Source organism: Jaculus jaculus, chromosome 4 (assembly GCF_020740685.1).
Source record: "Jaculus jaculus isolate mJacJac1 chromosome 4, mJacJac1.mat.Y.cur, whole genome shotgun sequence".
Taxonomy (NCBI): Eukaryota; Metazoa; Chordata; class Mammalia; order Rodentia; family Dipodidae; genus Jaculus; species Jaculus jaculus.
In genome coordinates, this window is record NC_059105.1 from 43,269,921 (window position 1) to 43,289,071 (window position 19,151).

The window sequence follows — 19,151 nt, forward strand, 5'->3', positions numbered from 1 at the left end:
GCTCCTGTGCAGCCTGGCCCACCCCCATCTCTTGCAGAATGACGACTGGCAGCTATTCCTCTTCCCTTTCTCCCTTCTCCTCCATCCACCTTCTTCTCTCCTCCCTCCCTTCTCCTGCTGTGTTAGACTGGAGCTCACTCTGTAGCCCAGGCTGGCCTCACACTCAAGGCGCCCTTGTCCTCCTGCTTCAGCCTCTGGAGTCTTGGGGTTATATGTATGAGTTCAGTCAGCTTTAGCAGGTTTTTTTAAAAAAATAATTTTCTTCTGGGACCAAGCTTCCAAATCTGTATCTTTCTACTCACAAAGTCTGTGCCAGTCAAGTCTTGTCTCTAATGCTTCCTCATGGTCTTCCCTGCTCCAGCAGAGTAGTTTCTGAATGTCACCACTCCAAAGCTTGTGAATGCTGATCAACAAAGTAAGATCTTCAGGCTCTCAGTCCTTAAAAGGCTTAAACCTTCACAAAAACAAATCCTACTTCTCTTTCGAAGCTTTTTCTCATGGAGAGAATTTTTTTTTATATTTTTTTGTTCAATTTTTATTTATTTATTTGAGAGTGACAGACAGAGAGAAAGACAGATAGAGGGAGAGAGAGAGAATGGGCGAGCCAGGGCTTCCAGCCACTGCAAACGAACTCAAAACGCGTGCGCCCCCTTGTGCATCTGGCTAACGTGGGACCTGGGGAACCGAGCCTCGAACTGGGGTCCTTAGGCTTCACAGGCAAGCGCTTAACCGCTAAGCCATCTCTCCAGCCCTCATGGAGAGAATTTTAACAATCATGCTTATTATTTTTTAATAAAGGCATAGCAATGCACATTGTATTTATTGAAACCATACTTAGCCATGCCATTATCTCATTTAATTCTAACAACAGCACTTTAAAGTTGTACATAGGGCACAAAGACATTAAGTAGCCTTCCCTGGATCATGGAGCTGGTGTGACATAAAGCAAGGAAGGTTCATATTGTTCTGCCTAAAGTCTAAAGGCTCTTAAGCATTGTGCTACATGGCCTGGAGGGCTGACAAACCCCAAATTTTGGGGAAACAAATCTGTCACAGAACTTCTGAATTCCACATCAGCCAAGACAGTGAGACCCACCCAAGATGTGACTGAGACAGGTGGTCTCTAGGCTCTGTCAAAGAAGGGAAGGAGACCCTTGGGCTGTACCAACAATTTTGTGTCATCCATTCTTTGGTAGAAAATGCAGGCTGTGGGCTGGAGAGATGGCTTAGTGGTTAAGACTCTTGCCTGAGAAGCCTGAGAATGCATGTTCAACTCTCCAGATCCCATGTAAGCCAGATGCACAAAGGTGAGGCAAACACAAGGTCTCACATGTCCACTAGGTGATACAAATGTCTGGAGTTTGATGTCAGTTGCTGAGGCCCTGGCATGCCAATTCTCTCTCTGTGTCTCTCTCTAAAACAAAATTTAAGAAAAATTCAGGCTGCTAGTCATACAAAGCTTTTCATAATAGACCAGACCACCATTATGGTGTTGTCCATCCAGGGATGCATAGGCAAACCCCAGCTATAGCTGTCAAGTTCATCTACTGTTGGAACTCCACGAGATTCACCCCTGGACTTCTGCTTGTTTTCTATAAAAGCTTTCTTGGATCCAGCCCTCCTCCTGGAATTTCTATCTGGAATCTCTACAACAGTAGCTGTCAGCTTGACGTTACTGCCTTTTATAGCAGCTGTCAGGGATGGCCCTTTCCAGCTAGAGCTACCAGGTAAGAGTGGTTTTGTAGCAAGAAGGTTTCTCCAAAGATGCCTTACCCATAGCACGTTCTAAGGACCTTTCTCTTGGGAAATTTCGAACATGGCCCTACAGTAATTACTTCCTTGACATTTAGTTGCAGAAATTGCAGAAACCCCAGCATTTTGTTGTTGTTGTTAGTAAAAGTAAGATTTCACCTTACCTGTGCTACTAGGTGACAGGTGATAATGCCCCCAAGGCCTATAAGCTTCTCTAAAATCCAGAGAGGCTTGCTTGAGTACTGGCCATTGGCAACGGATCAAGGGCTGTTTGGAAAAGCAGATTCCTCAACAGTTGCTGAGATTGTTTTCTTATATGAGTGGGTGTCCACAACCCACATGGCACCATCACTGGGTTAACTCAGCAGGGCATTCAGCACTTGGAGATGTGGTTCTATTAATATGAAAAAAGAAAGCTTAGTCACTAGGAAGGTATTTTTAGTATATTTTAGAGTCTCAGTATCACAGTATTTATTCTGGGCAAACAGGTATACTTTTTCAAAACATGTAACATATTTTTCAGTAAATACATACATACATGCATACATAAGGTTAGTTTTTTAGCTGTATGTTATCTTTTTTTTTTTTTTTTGGTTCCAAATTCCTTACATCGAGATGGAACAATGCAAAGTGACTCCAAGAAATCATTTCAGACCTGGATAGATGGCTTAGCACTTAAAGCTCTTGCCTGCGAAGCTTAAGAACCCAGGTTTGACTCCCCAGAACCCATGTAAGCCAGATGCCCATGGTGGCACATGAGTTTGTTTGCAGTGCCTGTAAGCCCTGGCATGCCCATTCTCTTTCTCTGACGTATATATAAAATTTCAGACAAGCAGTATGTTTTGTGACATTCTCTCATCAAATATTTCTTTTTAATGAAGGAACTATTGGGATTGCAATAACATTTGGGCAAGATGTCCCATGTACTGGTCTATTTGAGGTTGTACTTGGTACTAAGACTTAGTGAGGATGGAAATCAGAGTCCACCTTTCAGCTTTTACAAGTTTCTCAACTTTACTAGTCATCGTTATTAGCCATTTAAACCTGATAAGCAAGCACATCTAGTAGGAACTACAGCGAAAGCCCAGCTGCCAAGAGGATGTGGTCATTCATATTTACATTATGCAGCAATGTTCCCTTCCTGGTAGATCCAACGTTATAAACTGAATTAAGACCAGAAGTTTTCTTCCTGGGTATGGAGTGAAAATCAAAGAAATTGCATAAAAACCAGGAGTCCTGTCCTGTAGACAGGGTAGAAGATCCCTTACCACCACTGCTGTTTGTGCCTGTACCTCATCAAAACAGACAACTGCCATAAAGTATGACTTCTCTTACGTTAGCCACCTTTAGTTACTTTCATAGATGTAAAGAAGACTGTAGGGAGATGTTCTGAGAATTAAGACTGACACAAAAATAAGTTAGACATGGATATTATCTTGAAGTTAATTATAACCTACTTCAGGAGATGAGCCATGTACTACATAAATAGAAGCTCAACATATCGCGCACATCTCCTGAGTTTTGCCTAGGGTAACAGTAGGGTGGTCGCCATCTCCAGCTTGTTTGACTGGTCCTGCTTCTCCCCATTCTTCAGTGCAGGGGCTTGCCTCTGTTCCAGGTACCTCTAAAGAGCTTTGCATGTCTCTCTATGTTTTATGCACTTTGTTTCTTTACGGCAAACACAGTACAGCTATTATTTTCTTCCTCTCCTTTTCATGTCTTCTGTGGTGGTATCTTCCTTCACTGTTTGTACTTCAAAAGCACCCCCACACCCATGACAGGGTACAGACTGCCACTGGTTGTATGGAGTTGACACTTAATCACCTCCTGTGGGGCCACTGACCATTTCCTAATATCACCTGACAACTCCACCTTAGCCTCTGAGAGCTTGACCAGAAGCGTGGCCCGGGTGGTAGGGTTGAGAGTTCAGCATTCTACAGGTGTGAAATGAAAGGCCAGCCCTGCCACTGTCCAGATACAAGTCTATAAGGATTTCACTTTACTTCCATGAGACTCTGTATCTTTTTTGTTAAGGTTTAGGAGACTTTATTAGATTAAGGGAAGGAAAGAGGAGAAAGTAGAGAGAGCTTCTGCCCATGAGAAGGCAGGAGGGAGTAAAGCCCCCAAACCTTCAAATCTTGCCTAATATGTCAAAGGTTAGGTTATTCTAAACATTAAGTGGGAGAATGTATTAATCTTTAAAATATTAAAAACAAAACTTTCATATAGTCTAGTAATCCCACTTCTAGGTATGTATCCAGAGGAATTAAAATCAGTATTTCAGGGCTGGAGAGATGGCTTAGTGGTTAAGCACTAGCCTGTGAAGCCTAAGGACACTGGTTTGAGGCTTGATTCCTCCGGACCCACGTTAGCCAGATGCACAAGGGGGCGCACGCGTCTGGAGTTCGTTTGCAGTGGCTGGAGGCCCTGGCATGCCCATTCTCTCTCTTGTTCTCTCTCTCTCTCTCTCTCTATCTGCCTCTTTCTCTCTGTCTGTTGCTTTCAAATAAATAAATAAATTTTTTTTTTAAAAATCAGTATTTCAAAGAGAGTTATGTTCATTGAGGCATTATTCACAAATAGCAAAGCTATGACAACAACTCAAGAATCTCTTGATGAGTGAATATATGAATAAAATTATACATACATGCATACATGTAACATTGTATATGACAGAGTATTCAGATTTTTAAAAAAATACACAAAATATGCATAATGTAAAAAATATATTTCTTATTTATTTGTATGGGCATGCTAGGGCCACTTCCTACTACAGATAAACTCTAGATGTATGCATCATTTTGTGCATGTGGCTTTATGTGGGTAGTAGGAAGTTGGACCTGAGCTGGCAAGCTTTGCAAGCAAGTACCTTTAACCACCAAGCCATCTCCCCAGCCTCTGTTCAGCTTTTAAAGGGAAAAAAAATCTTGACACTTTTAGCATTATGGATGAATATGTAGATTATTGAGATAAGTGAAATTAACCAAACACAGACAGACAAAATACTATGTAAACTCAATCATATGTGGACTTAAGATTGACTTCATAGAAACAGAGGAGAATGGTGGTTTCCAGGAGCTAGGGGACGGGAGGAAATGGGAGATATTGATCAAATCTTAAAGTTTCAGTTATGCTGGATGATACATTCTGAGATTTCTTGGATAGAATGATGACTATAGTTAATTATACTGTTACATACTTGACATTTGCTAAGAGAGTAGGCCGTAAGTGTTCTTAGCACACACAAGGCAATTCTGATGTTGAATAACTTGATAATCATTTCACAGTACATATATATCTTCTGGACACTGTGATACATCTAAACTAGTCTAAAACACTGAAGAAATTACTATCCCTATAATCTTATTATCCAGTAATGGGAATCAGCATGTGAATAAATAACTACAATAAAGGAAGCTAGCTGGGTGTGGTGGCACATGGTAGGAGGATCACCATGGGTTCGAGGCCACTCTTAGACTAGATAATAGATTCCAGGTCAACCTGGGCTAGCATGAGACCCTCCCTCAAAAAAAAAAATAATAACGGAAGCTGTTGTTTTGTTGGGGGTCTATATTTCTGTTATCCTTTTCATTAATCAAGATAAAGCTGGACCTCCCGGAAGAGGTGGTGGCGATCGGCTGTGAGAACTCAGGGTTAATGAGATGGTCACTCAGGCTCAGTGGCATGTGAGCTAAAGAAATCTCTGTAGATTTCTCATTGTTTCATCACTCTACCCTATGTGTGGCTGTGGAATAGTAGCAGGGAACTGGAAGTGAATTGAATGACAGAGAATACGGGGAGAAGTTCGGGTCTGGCTTGTTAAATTGACTAGTACTTCATTTAAAAATATTCAGGGACCCTGTTTTCATAATGATTTCTTCTTCACTGTGTTAATATTTGCATTACCCACTAAACAGAAAAGTTGTAATTGACACAGAACATTGGAGCAAAAGAAAAATAGAGGCTGCATCTAAAATCGTGCTGCTGATCCCATCACCATCTGGGATCAGCCATTCATAAAAGATTCAGAGTGAGGCAGGCACATATCTGAGTGCGTGTGTGTCAGGGCTTGCCCGTCTGCTTTCATTTTGCTTAAAATAATAACACTTTTCTTACCCAATTACTTGGCTCTGTGTTGATTCTTTTAATATTCATTACAAAGAAGTAGTCTTTATGGTTGTGAGCTAGTTGTTTTTGAGTTTCAACAAGATTACCCTTAATTGAATCAGTAGAAATTTTCTTTAAAACTATGTATTTTTTTTTTTTGGCCTGGTGTGTAATCAATAAAAATGTTAGTTAATGCTTACAGTAGACAATTTATATTGTCATCTAACATTTAAAAATGGCACAAAAAAGACATTTGTGTTGGTAGACAAAAGTAAGCAATAAAAATCTTTTCTTCTTTGTTTTTGTTTGTTTGTTTTATTGAGGTAGGGTCTTACTCTAGCCCAGGCTGACCTGGAATTCGATATGCAGTCTTAGAGTGACCTGGAACTCATAGCAATCCTCCTACCTCTGCCTTCTGAGTGCTGAAATTAAAGGCATGTGCCACCACTCCTGGCAGAAAAATACTTTTCAGAAACAGGATACTTTTCCCACTGTATATATTTTAAAATATTTTATTTATCTATTTATTTGAGAGAGATAGTGAAAGAAAGAGGCAGAAAGAGAAAGACAAAGAGAATGGGCACACTAGGGCCTCCGGCCACTGCAAAGAAACTCCACACACATGTGTCACCTTATGTATCTGACTTTACATGGGTACTGGGGAACTGAACTTGAGTCCTTAGGCTTTGCAGGCAAGTGCCTTAACTGTTGAGCCAGCTTTCCAACTCCCTACTGTATATATTTTTAAAAATATTTTATATTTATTTATTTAAGAGAGAGTGCATCTAAAATACACAAATGTTCCTTCCATAAAACTATAAAAGATTATTGTGAAAAATTGAAGAATACTCAATAAATACCTTTACCATATATAATGGTAATGTCTTTAAATCGATTGTTGTTTTATATTCCAGTAACATCAAATGTATAGTGCAAATTTGAAAACAAAACAGTTTTTAAAATTGCAATTTTCAGTAGTATAAAAAGCATAAATGTCTTTACCATAAACTGTAATACATTATGGAAAAAGTTAAACTCTGTTTCAGTAAATGCAAAAACATTTTATATCCCTAGATTTAAAAATTCAGTATTGGCAAACTAGCAGCTCTCTTCAAGCTGATTGATAGCTTCATCAGAATCCCAGGAGGACTTTCCACGTGTGTGCAAATTGAAGGAGGGTCTTTAATTTTAAATGGAAATGTAAAAAGCAAAGAATATGAAAGACAATCTTAAAAAATAAAAGAGACTTTCCTTCCAGATATCAGAGATCTGTTACAGAGTTATGAAATGAAAACAATATGGGGCTAAGGCAAAGACAGATGAGTCAGTTGAAGGAATGGAAGAGGGAATCGAAGAATAAACCCACACGTGTGACCACATGTCCTGATTAGTGGTAAATATAACCTAGCAGCTCAGTGGGCAGAAATAGTCTTGATAAAGTAGTGCTAGGGTAAAATGAATATTCTCTTTTTTTCATACATGCACGTTATTTATTTTGGTCATAATCCCCTCACATTACCTTCCTTTTTATTTTTATTATTAAGTAAAGCTTAGTATGAACCTATCATATGTTGTTACCATCATTCCCGCCTCCCTCCCCATTGTGCTGAGGGCTCTCCTCAGTGGGATTGCTGGTATTCACCTTGGAGTTGTGGGCCATGAGTTGTGGGAGCAGCAGTCAGTCATTGCAGGACCAGGTGGGGGGATTCTGGACATTCCCTTCGACCCTGTGGCTCTTAAGATCTTTACGCCTCTCTTCCACAAAATTCCCTGAGCGTTGGTGGATGTGTTTTAAGTCTACTCTAATGTTGAGCTCTCAGCATCTTCTGGATTTCTGCTCTGGTATGTTTTGAGTATCCTCAGTGTCTGTCGCCATCACCTTGGTGCAGGTTGTCAGGCTGGCTGTGGAAGCAGCCTACTTGTTCGTCTCACCAATTCCTCTGTGGTTTCACTTGGGTCCTAGGTGATGTGTATTCTTTTACCATACACTAAACTCAGTCGAAGATGGATTGCAGATGTATATGTGCGAGGGCAACAAGGAAGCTTTCAGAGGACTAGGGGCATGGCTCAGGGATAAAGTGCTTGCTGCTCAAACATGGGTATGAGTTCAGATCCAACAGAACCCATGAAAAGCCCAGTGCTGTGGTACAAGTGTCTGTAACCCTAGTGCCCCTAAAGCAGGAATGGAGGTGGGTTCTGGAGAGCCTGTCAGAAGCTCAAGGGGTTGGCCTGGCAAGCACAGTGGTGAACAAATAGAGACCCTGCCTCAAACAAGACAGAAGATGAGGACTGACACTTGGAGTTGTCCTTTGATTTCCGTGTGCACACCCCAGCACGTGTGCACCCACACTCATACCTAAGAATACACACATGCATACATCATGCACATGACACACTCACCAAACACCAAGCTTTTAGAAGGACACAAAGAACACCTTCATAACATATAAAATAATAACTTTCAAAAGGAGAAAGTAGGTGTATTAGACTATATTGATGTTAAAAGTTTTGCTGGTTAAAATACCATTCAGAGACTATTGGGTATAGCATACACATATGAAATATTCCTTGAACTAATTATTTATATAAAGAACTCTTATGGAATATATAAAGAGACTCTTAAAACTGATAAAAAAATGGATAGTTCAGTAGAAAAATGGACAAGAGATATGAACAGGCACCACACAAAAGACACTATCTAGGTATCTAGACACGCAGAAAATGTGTTCTGTGATCATGGTTATTCAGGAAGTACAATCAGTACCACGATGAAGTTGTTACTGTCATTGCTGCAAAATAAACTGCCACAGATTTTGTAGATTAAAACAACACAGGTATATTATCTTATAGTTCTGTGAGCTAGAGGTCCAATACAAGTCCATCTAAAGAAAGCCAAGGCTTGAAAGAAGGAGAAATTAGACCCACATGTTTTGCTTTGTGAGGCAGAACTGAGTAGCAAATGGCCAATATAAGACCTTGGAGTGAGTAAATGTGTATTGGTCCAAAGAATTCTCTTTTTCTGAGTTTTCCTTGGGTTAATGTAATTTGGGGCCTCTCCCTTATTCTCCACACCTGTGCCTTCATAGCATCCGCACTGATGCTATTTTGCGAGTGGTGCTATAGCCAAAGAGTTACTGGATTATTATTTTTAAAGAGCTTTGGAAACATCCTAATATCTCCATGCTCATCACGAAGTGTCAAATGAGAATTCCTCATTGGTTAACAGTTTGAAACTAGAAATAGCTAGTGATCAAAACCACTTACTGACTTCCCAGATCATTGCAGACATAGTTTATTTCTCATTTATTGACTTGTCAACACAGCTTTACTGTCTGAGTGATGGGCATGGGGATTTTCTTTAGAGAGAGAGATTATCTTTTGCCATGAAGACTCTCATTCTATGTGAATATGTTCTTTAGTGGAAATTGTCTATAAATGTGTGGCGTAGGTCATCTTTGAAGCTGGATGGTTGTAAGCTTTATTTTTTGCAGTGGAGTTACCAGATTTTGCTCTGATATACATAATTTCAGCCCCTTGAATTTCCTTAGTTTCATGGCAAGACACTTTCCATGAGATTCAGGTGTTGTGCATATATATTATTTCACACATTAAAGGAAAACTTTCTACTTTACATAAGTCAACATCTGTTATAACTGAATGTATGTAACTTTAGACATTGAGCTTAAACATAACCGCATTTCAGATCATTTTATGACTTGAGTCTTATGTCCTCCATATGTCCTATAACCAAGCAAGCTGTGACCTGATATCTGTCTCCTCCTTTGTCCTTGCCTTTAAGTATACCTGCCCAGAATACAAGGGCATGTGTGCTTGTCTGTATTGGAGAAGCCCTTTGATAAACTAGTGTTTAAATAATGAGTTAACCTGTTATTCATTAGCAGCATGCTATATGGCCAAGAATATGTTACTGTATGAAATTTTGATCTGATTAGTTTTTTAACCTATGATGAATTATTTAGGCTTTAAAAAATTTTTTTTGTTAATTTTTATTTATTTATTTGAGAGTGACACAGAGAGAGAAAGAGGTGGTGGGGGGAGAGAATGGGTGCACCAGGGCTTCCAGCCACTGTAAACAAACTCCAGACGCGTGCGCCCCCTTGTGCATCTGGCTAACGTGGGACCTGGGGAACCGAGCCTCGAACCGGGGTCCTTAGGCTTCACAGGCAAGCGTTTAACCGCTAAGCCATCTCTCCAGCCCTAGGCTTTTTTTTTTTAAGCATATATAGCCATACTAATATTTAGATGATAGCAGTAGGTCAAACTAGATTATAATTGGAGAATGGAATAGAAAGAAGGACATAAATAATTGTTCTATTTCAGTTGGGGTTCAGACTGTAAAAGTACTATATGTCTAATTATAGAGAAATGTGAAAAGAAAATTGAAATCCAAAATCCAGAGAGAGCTACCCTTTAAATTTTGGCTTATTTTCTTCTAGTCTTTTTGCTCATCTTTGTGCATGTGTGTGTGGGTGTTTGTATATTAATTGTCTCAAGTTCTTAAAAGACAATAGCAGCAAACAGGAAGTCATTACTAAAAAGAAATGAGTTTAGAATATTAGGGTGGGGCAGTCCAGTATCATTTTAATTTAAACTTCAGCACAAGAAATATTTTGTTTGGAACTTAGCTAAAAGAGACAAATCAGGGCCATCTGGTTTTAATCTCTCCTTTACCAACGTGAGCCAAGAAGCTCACCTTCTCCCCAGCCTCCACTTCCCATATCATTTGGCAATGTCACATACATCCTGGCACAGTTACCAAAACAAATTAATGCTTCTTAAGTCTGCTTGTAATTAATAACTCCCGACAGAACGTGTGTGTTCTGTAGTCTTGGAATGTTGCCTAATTTTCCCTCAGATAAGAAATTAAGATGCCGAGGGCTGATAGAGCTTTCCCTCTGAGCATCTGCATCTGTAATAAGGGGTGAGATGATGCAAATCTGCATGGTTCAAATGGCTGCAGGCTTTCTCAGATGTCACACAGCAAAGATACTTATTGTCCCTCCCAGACCCAGTACTTCCCCAAACGAAAAAAGATGTAAAATGGATCACAAAGGCTATCCGTGAAGCCATTTATATGGTTTGGCTAACATCTGTTTTCTTTATTCTTCATTCAACACAAATTTTCTAGTCAAAAGTGAAGGATGGAATTTTTACTAGCTGCGAACAGTATTGCGTGGATGGTGATGCTTTTCTGTGGAGCCTGTTCTATACGCCAGTGGATCTGTGCTATCCAAATTCCTTTACGAGCGCATACTGGGGCATTTGCATCACAGGGCTTCTGTTTGGCAGCTCATGCTGATAGAAAGCTCCAAGTTAGAGCTGCCTGAGTCTGCTTTGCCTTGGTGGTAATCCTTCCTAAAGGTTGAAAAGGAACAAATTTTCAAATCCACTTACATTTCCTTTTGGAAGGATTTTCCAACCTTAGCAATATTAACATCTTAAATGGGATAATTCATTGTGGTGGAGGCTACCTTGTACATTGTAAGATGATTAATAATATACCTGACCACTGTACACTAAGTGCCAATAGCAACCCATCCCCTCTTCCTCAAATTCCTACGGTCAAAAATGTCTCTAGACATTTGCCAGATGTCTCCTGGGGGTCATAGTTCCCTGGTTGAGAATCTCTGCCTTAGACTATAGTACCCACACAGCAGTGGTCATTAAAACAAATGTATCTATACTTATTGGTGATATGTAACTAGAATACCAAGTTAGTATTGCTCATTCATCTCTTCATCAAAGTTACTAGTAAATAATTTAGAAGGTTCATGTAGAGAGCAGTAGATTGAACACATCCTGATTTAACCCACCTGGTACCTCCTTCTAGCTTATGGTTTTGAAAAGATCATGTTTGATAGTTTGGAGGCACACGAACATTAGCCCATGTAGAGGTGTTCAGCACAGTTGCTCAGCTCTGGGTGGGTCAGCACCGTGCTCTCACCAGGCCCAATCACAGCTAAGGATAACCAAGATTTACTTATTTCTGTCCATAGGTAAGGTATTTTCAAAAAGCAACTTGACATCTAATGAGTAGAATGAAGCTATAGTATAATTTAATTAGTCCAAAGTGATTATTGGATGGGGGTGGGGCAGACAAGATATTAATTTGCAGCAAATGATACCGTGAATTTGCAATGTGTAAAAAGTAGAATGCTTTTGTATTAGTGGTTAAGAAGTTTCCTAGTCAGAAAACCACAGGTTAGCTTAGAAGGAAGAGCAGACCATTCTCTAGATACTCATGAGAAAGAGGTTCCAGGTCCTTCTGTGGATATATATATATATATATAAAATAAAATGTAGGGGTGGGTAAATTCTTTATATAAAATGTCATAGCATTTGCACGCCACTTACACACCCTCCTGGGTACTTTCATTTACCTCTAGGTTACTTGTGATATCTAAAATGAAGTAAGTGCTCTACAGATAGTTACTATATTGCATGGTTTAGAGAATATGAACAAAATATAGTCTGCACATGTTCAATATAGATCCTTTTTTCCATTTCTTTCACTTGCAGAAGCCACAGATAAGGAGGAAGAACTATTAAAAATCGAAAAGGCAGCCCCACAAGTCTTGTTGTTCTTGATGAAAATCACTTCTAAGATAAAATTATTAAGGTTGAGACGCAGACAAGCATCTGCTCCCTCAGCAGCACAGCTCTTAAATCTTGGAGTCTGGTGATGTGGACTTTGTGGAAGGGTGAAGCAAGGACTCACTGCTACATGCCTGTAGAAGTTCTCAGATAGTCTGCCTTGTGTGCCCTGTAAACTTATAAATGGAACAGAAAAACCCTTCACTCACAAATTATTAGAAGATGGAAAGATTTTAACAATTGGATATATAAAAACAGGTCTGCTCAGAGCAGCAATGTAAAAATAAAATAATTTTTTTGTAATTTGCAAGAAATCCAAATAAGTTTTTTCATATAGCTGGAAGTAAGTGTCCAGATATAAGTTCTTGAAAGACGAGTAAGTATTTCAACAAAGAAATCGTGGGTGTGTGGAATTCTCTCTCTCTTCCTCCCTCTCTCTCCTTCCCTCTCTCTCTTCTCTATTTCTCTCCGTCTTTCTATTTATATCTCTTTAACAAGATACTTTTAGTTCCAGAGGGGATTTGTTATAAGTATTTAAACAACTTGCCACAGTCTCCTGTAAGTCTTTCTTCTTCCCCACCCTCAGGGACCTTTTGGAAATGTTATCTAGTCATTCTCTAAGTCCCTATAAACACATTGAGTATCTCTGTCATTGTAGTAGCATTATGGCAGTTCTCATCCTAGGAGATGAGAAATTCTTTCTTCATTAATTTATAGTAGTTCTTAATCAAATGAACAAACTGATTAATTCCCCAAGTGGTCATTCTCAGCCCAATTTGCATATATGCCAAAAGTAGTTAAGGCTCAATTCTAAAATGCTGGTAGATAGATGCAATGGTGTTTTGTGTCCACTAACATTTGTAGAGCATTTCTTTTGGGTGGTCATCTTAAAATAGCAATTCCAGTAACCTTATTAAGCACATAGAGACAAACATTTAAAGAAATTTTATGGGCTGGGGAGATAGCCCAGTGGATAAAGCTGGCACATCATGAGTATGTGAATTCAGACCCCTGGCACCCATGGCAACGCCAAGTGGACATGCTGGCCCACTTCAATTTTCAGTGTTTGAGATACGGAGTCAATCCCTGCAGCCAGCTTGTGAGCTAGACTAGCCAAATCAGAAAGCCTTGGGTTCCAGTGAGAAACTTTCCCTCAGTAACTAAGGTGGAGAGCAACCAAGAAGATACCCAGCATCAACTGCTGGCCTCCACATGTGTATGCACATACACACACCCTCACACATGTGCGGCCACACATATGCAAACATGCATACACACATGCAGGCACACCACACACACATACATACACCAACAATTTTTATTGTATAATATTTTGACAACTTCTATACTTATAGATAATAAACCATTATAATCCCATCCCCTCCCCTACTTTCAATTTTTTTATTTTATTCTTTTTATTTTTTATTTATGAGAGAGAGAGAGAATGGGCATGCAAGACATTCAGCCACTGTAAACAAACTATACACATGTGCCACCTTGTGCCTCTGGCTTATGTGTGTCCTGGGGAAGCAAACCTGGGTTCTTTGCCTTTGCAGGCCAATGCCTTATCCACTAAGCCATCTCTCCAGCTCCACTTTCAATTTTTTTTTTTTAGTTTTTTTTTTCACTTTCAATTTTTAATAGTCTTCTAGAAATAGTATTCTTAGATAGTTATGAAAGATTTTTAAAAATTTTATTTATTTATTTGAGAGGGGGGGGAAGGCAGATAGAAATAGAGAGAGAGAGAGAAGATGAATGGGTGCACCAGGCCCTCTAGCCATTGCAGACAAACTCCAGATGCATGTGCCACCTTGTGCATCTGGTTTATGTGGGTCTTGAGAAATTGCATCTGGGTCCTTTGGTTTTGCATGCAAATGCCTTAACCGCTAAGTCATTTCTGCAGCCCATATTTTTTCTTTTTTAAAAAAATATTTTTTACTTGTGAAGAGAGAGGGAGAGAATGGGCATGCCAGGGCCTCTTGCCACTGTAAACAAACTCCAGACAGATGCATGTACCACTTTCTGCATCAGGATTTACATGAGTGCTGGTGAATCGAACTCAGGCCAACAGGCTTTGCAAACAGGCACCTTTAATCTCTGAGCAATCTCTCCAGCCTGAAAGATTTTTCTAAGGCTAACTTTTTAAAGTATTTTTATTTACTTATTTGAGGGGGTTGGGAGAAAGAGAGAGGGGCAGCTAGAGAGAGAGAATGGGAGCGCCAGGGCCTCCAGCCACTGCAAACAAATTCCAGATGCATGCGCCACTTTGTGCATCTGGCTTACGGGGAATTGAACCTAGTTCCTTAGGCTCTGCAGGAAGCGTCTTAATGGCTAGGCCATGTCTGCAGCCCAGAGGCTAACTTTTTATTTCTGTCACAAGAGTTGAAATTGACTTTTGATGTAGCTTTGTTATAGTTTAAATATAACTCAACCTATTTCTTATTGAGGATGAACACAGTCAAGATTTGAAATGTATGAAAATACGATTAATTTTAAAGAATGTGCTTGCTACTAGCACATTTGAGCAATGAAGAGGCCTGCGTGCTATTCCAGCTCAGCATGAAAGGACAGCTGGAAGTAACCGCGGAGCTGGCTTTAATGAAGAGCTTTTTTTCTCTTTGAGGGCTCAGAAACGGGCTCCTTGGAGGATGACTGCTTTGATGATCCTCGAAAATGTAAACTGAGAGATAGGGGTGAATAATGTTGGAAATAACTAACTGAAGCCCAGCCAACCATATCTGCAGGCCCCATACCTCAAGTTATGCTAGAAGTTTGATTTACATGACTAGAAAGATTTTGCCCATTATAAATCAAAAGCCCTAATACTCTACTTCTGACAATTCAGCATCAGGAAATCATCATGAATATTCATAAAGATTCAGCCACACAAATATTTATAGCTTTCAATACCAAGGATGATAATAATGATAATGATGATGATGATGATAATAATATAAAGAAGGACATGAGCTAGAAGTTCAACACTAAGGCAGAAAGCTAAGTTATTGACACAGTATTGCACTGATTTATTGAAATGTTATATAATCACTGAGATGACAATGTAAGAAAGCACTGGGAAATGTCCACTACATGTTCAACACAAAAATGAAACTGTACAAAGAGTGTGTCACCATGTGCCTGCTTTTATGAGCTTAATGACCGTATGCTGACATGCTACCTGGTTGTCTCAGGCTGCTCCCTTTATGGTTTATGGGCCATGGGTGGCTTTTTCTTTTTTAATCTATATTTAAAAAAGTTATTCATAATACTTTCATTTTTTTTCTTTTGAATTCATGCATTGAAACAAATGTATTAAACATTCTGTCTGGTCCAGAGTCAGGTACCAATGTAAATCTTGCATCTCTTCCTGAGCATATTTTTTTTCTTTGTAATACAATGGGCATTTGTTCTGTATTAATGTTTGGGTTTTTTTTTCTTTTCACAATTTTTATTAACATTTTCCATGATTATAAAAAATATCCCATGGTAATACTCTCCCTCCCCCGCCCCCGCACATTCCCCTTTGAAATTCCATTCTCCATCATATCTGAGCATATTTTACTTTAAAGGTTACATGTAAAAACTGGGCATGGTGGCACACGCCTTTAATCCCAGCAATTGGGAGGCAGAGGTGGGAGGATCGCCATAAATTTGAGGCCACCCTGAGACTACATAGTAATTCCTGGCCAACCTAGCCTACAGTGAAACTCTACCTCGAAAAACTATAAACAAAACCAAAAAAGTTACATGTGAAAAGCCAGTGAAGAGGCTGGGGATGTAGCTAAGTGGTGGAGCACTTGCCTAGCATGGACAAGGCCTCTGGTTCTATACCCAGTACAGCAAAAACAAGCAAAATCCCCTCCAAAAAAAAAAAAAAAAAGTTTTTTTAAGACCTGTAAAAAATGTCAAAACATCAAAGTTAATTTTCAAGGGAAATTGAGCTCATCCATGTGAGAGAAGAGCAAGCTTCCAAGTCTGTCTTAAGACAGAGAAAGGATGTCGGGAGTCGGCGCTTTGGACCCTTTCTCACCCCTTTCTGGCTGTTGAGTGGGCTTTTGGTCTGTCTGATGTGAGAGTGGAAAGCAACAAGAAGCCGTGGGTGGGATTATACGTCAGACTTACAGAGGATTTGAATCTCTGTTGTTAAAGGTTGGTCCCTTAAAAACTAAGATGACTAGGGCTAGACAGATGGCTTAGCAGTTAAGGCACTTGCCAGTGACACCTAAGGACCCAGGTTTGACTCTCCAAGTCCCACGCAAGGCAGACACACAAGATGACACATGCGCATAAAGTTGCACATGCGCACAAGGTGGTGCAAGCGTCTGGAGTTCGATCTCAGTGGCTGGAGGCCCTGGTGTGCCAATTTTTTTTTTTTTTCTCTCTCTCATTTTAAAAAAAGGCCAGTATGCTGGGCTTGCCTCAAAAAAAAAAAAAAAAAGAAAAGAAAAGAAAAGAAAAGAAAAGAAAAGAAAAGAAAAGAAAAGAAAAGATAAAGTGATTAGAGAAAGGTTACAGCTGTACACCTTCCCTACTGCAATTGAGGGAGGGAAGTTTAAAAACAACAGAATTATCAGATTACATAGAATCGATAAAAAGAAGCACTACCCATCTCTGCTTAGCAGAGCACAGAGAGGATGGCTGTAAAAGTACCCGAGGATGAGTGTGGAGAGCCCCACTGTCTATGTGGATAAGAGGGAACATGAAGAGAGGAAGGGAGAGGGAGAGGGAGGAAAAGAGAGAGGGAGAGAAAGCAAAGAGAGAGGGAGGGAAATAAAGAAGAAGAAAGAGGGGAGGCGAGGCGGGAGGAGGGCACAAGGCATGGGTCAAGCGATGCAACTCTAAAATTATCAGAACCTCTGGATCTTCTTTTGGCATTTTAATAACATTCACCATTAATATTTAATTTTAATGGTTTGGTATTTATCTCTCCGATCTACAACTTTCCCTAAGCACAAACTTGGAAACTCTTTTTTCACAATTCTTGTAGTGAATAAATGCTGAAATTAAACTATCTTTAAAGGATTTTTTTTCCTCGCTTAAACATGAAGCTTCCTTTTTATGGCTCTCCTCTGGCAGAGCCTAAAATTTATGTATGGACTTTGCCGAGTAGAGGCGGGCTGCTGCAGTCCTCTGAGACCAGATGAGATCTTGGTCTGGTCCTCTGCGCTGTTAGCATTGAGATGTTTATCAGGTTCATGTAGCTTTTCTAGCGTATCTTTAAAAACTGATCATCATACATAATGCAGGGCACCCTCCTGAGGAAAGCAGGCTTTGTTGGCCAGGCTGAACGGCTGCGCCTCTGCAAGGGGTGCTGCCCTCCCTGTGCTTACCAGGCACTCAGGGCGTCTCACAGCGATTTGCTATTATGTGAGAAACTCTGAACATAAAACCTTTCTAGTGTAATAATGAAAAGTAGCATCCCAAAATTTTTATGCAATTATGTCCCTTTTTATTACTCAATAAGTAAAATTTCAAGGACGAGAGAGAGAAAATGAAAAGATGCTCTTTTCATTTGAAACTTCTGATCACTGATACATCCAGAAAAAAAAAATCTAATAATGAAATCATCCATTTGTTACAATTACTCTAATCTTTGGCACTAGATTTCGTAAGTACTTCTTTACCTAGACGTAGGCAGTTGACTCAGGCATGGTGGTACAGGCCTTTAATCCCAGCACTCGGGTTGGCTGTGAGAGTTCCAGGCCAGCCTGGGCCTACAGAGAGAGGCTCCGGTGACTCTTGCATTGCTTTTTTTCTTCCCGAGGTAGGGTTTCACTCTAGGTCGGGCTGACCTGGAATTCACTATGTAGTCTCAGGGTGGCCTCGAACTCATGACGATCCTCCTCCCTCTGCCTTCCCGGTGCTAGGATTAAAGGCGTGCGCCACCACGCCCAGCCACTCTCTTACATTTTTTGTGCCTGCTCTTCTGCGTGTTCCATGGGTGGAGTAGACATCTGTAGTGCTTCAGCCTCTTATTTTCTACTTTGATGAGCTATGAGCCTCCTCAGTGTCCACCACCATCTTCATGGTTCTCGGGCTAGCAGTGAGAGCAGCACTCACATTTTTTCCTTGATTACCTCTGCAATGTTCCTGGAGCCCTGGTGAGTGTGATAAGGATGACTTGTCCAGTGCTAAGTGTAAGATGAAGACAGCCTGTCCAAAGCATATCAGAGTCATTCTGGCATGTAGGAACAAGAAGAAAAACCTTCCCAATTGTACAGATTGCTATTAAGTGGCTCCCCTGAATAATACACTTAAAGTATATTGTAGAGTTTCTTTCATCAATTGGGGTGAGGCATAAAGAGTAAGATAATGGCAGGAGTAATAGGAAAAGTTAACTAGTCCTTCCCTTCACCTCTTGTCTTAAACCATTTATGGCAGCTATCAGCAGACATGGGTGAGATTCCTTAGAGAGCTGTGAGAACCTTTACGATTCACTTTGCTAAATTAAATATGCCCCCCACACCTTCTGTTCAAAGAGCTAATTAACAGCCAGAAACAAAAGACAAACAACAGATGGGAAAGGAGGAAAAGACACCCCCAAACTGGCACGCACATCTCTGAATACCATGGGTAGAAAGGCTCCATGTGCAGCCTAGTGGCCCACATTCATAACTGCGGTGTTTTTCTCTTACGGATGCTATTTAAATTAAAGACTTCATCCCCGCCGTAAGATA

General features: G+C 40.1%; 1 protein-coding gene across 11 annotated transcripts in view; it reads left to right on the plus strand.

Annotated features, from left to right (window-relative positions):
• The window catches only part of Ankrd44 (ankyrin repeat domain 44), a 340,447-nt gene that overhangs the window by 267,179 nt on the left and 54,117 nt on the right, over positions 1-19,151 (plus strand). The window lies entirely within an intron of this gene.